The sequence below is a fragment of the Propithecus coquereli genome, unplaced genomic scaffold (genome assembly GCF_000956105.1).
Source record: "Propithecus coquereli isolate 6110/MARCELLA unplaced genomic scaffold, Pcoq_1.0 Scaffold195, whole genome shotgun sequence".
NCBI classification, from domain to species: domain Eukaryota; kingdom Metazoa; phylum Chordata; class Mammalia; order Primates; family Indriidae; genus Propithecus; species Propithecus coquereli.
The window spans coordinates 852,252-853,693 of record NW_012144411.1 but is presented as its reverse complement, the minus strand read 5'-3'; positions in this window follow the sequence as shown (position 1 = coordinate 853,693).

Genomic DNA, 1,442 nt, shown 5'->3' with positions numbered 1-1,442 from the left:
TGAATTCTGAGAATTTTGCAATCCATTTAGTTTAATGTCATAGGATAAAACAAATAAACCCTAAAGAACTTTCTAAAGCAACCTCCTCATTTCATGGATAGAAAAACACTAAAGCTCTGATAAATTAGGGCATTTACTTAAGGATACAAACTAGTTGTTGGCAGATCGATGAGGAGAACACACTTACACATCCCGACTATTTAAACTTTCTATTTAGAAGTTTGTGAGTTGTTAAAAGTGTTCATTTAACATGATACTATTTTTCCCTAGTCCCCAGAAAGACATTCAATACATGGCATATGTTCATTAAATATTTGTTTTTAAGCTGTGTTTTTGTCTACCAGCATCTTTCTCACTGAGAGGCAATATCGAATTAAAGTTACAGGTGGTGGTTCAGGTGCCACAACTGTCTGTATTTAAATTCTGGCTCCTTCACTCAACAGCTGTGAGATCTTGGGCAAATGGCCTACCTTCTCTGTGCTTCCATTTCTCATTTCTAAAATGAGGATCACAATAAGATCTGCCTCAGAGATTTTTGCAAAGGTTAAAGTTCTTCGAATAATTCTTGGCTAACACATAGTAAACACTCAAAGATGTGAGCTATTATTCTTGCTTTATGAACCACTGAAACACATTTTGTAAGAACTCAGGTGTAATTTTCCTTTAGTAAAATGTAACATATAAAATCTAAACATAAATAGATAAAGGAGGTTGTGGGGATGGGATGGAATGGGAGTAAGTAGCCTATTTATTTTACAAATAAATCTTTATTGGCAAAACCATTGCAATTTAGGATTAATTTAGCTAGGGAGCACTTTTAGTGAGTGTTTTGAGTTCATTGCTTATATTCTTAGTAACGTAATCCAAGATCTGGAAGTGACCATAGAATTCCCATTACTTGCTTTCATCTCCAAGAAATATTAGATATATTCCATTCTACAGAAAAGCTAGTATAACAAACTACTGAATCAAAGGGTAATTATAAATAAGGAAAACGCAGGTGAGAGAAATTTCATGTAATTTTGGATTAAATACACCTGAATCCTGAGAAATTAGAAGGAAGAGAGGCTTTATACAGACATCCTTTTCTCTCTTGCAGCTTATGTCAAGATTTTAAGAGGACAATGTAGAATTTTTGAGAAAAAAGGAAATTGCTGCTGCTGTGAAATTAACCAGTCTGTTATCAAAGAGGAGGACAAGATATGAATGCTAATCATTGTGAAGAAACTTATTACAGCATTTTCTACAACAGGTAGGCAAAAGGGTTAGACATTTTGCTTTAAAGCCAAAACTCCAAAATATGGAAGAAAGGGTGAGATTAGGATTCATAACAGCAATGGATTAATGAGTGAAACAATTAATTATGTCTTGGTCTTTGTATTTTCAAAACCTTTATGTATTTTTGGCTGGGCATGGTGGCTCACGCCTATAATCCTAGCACT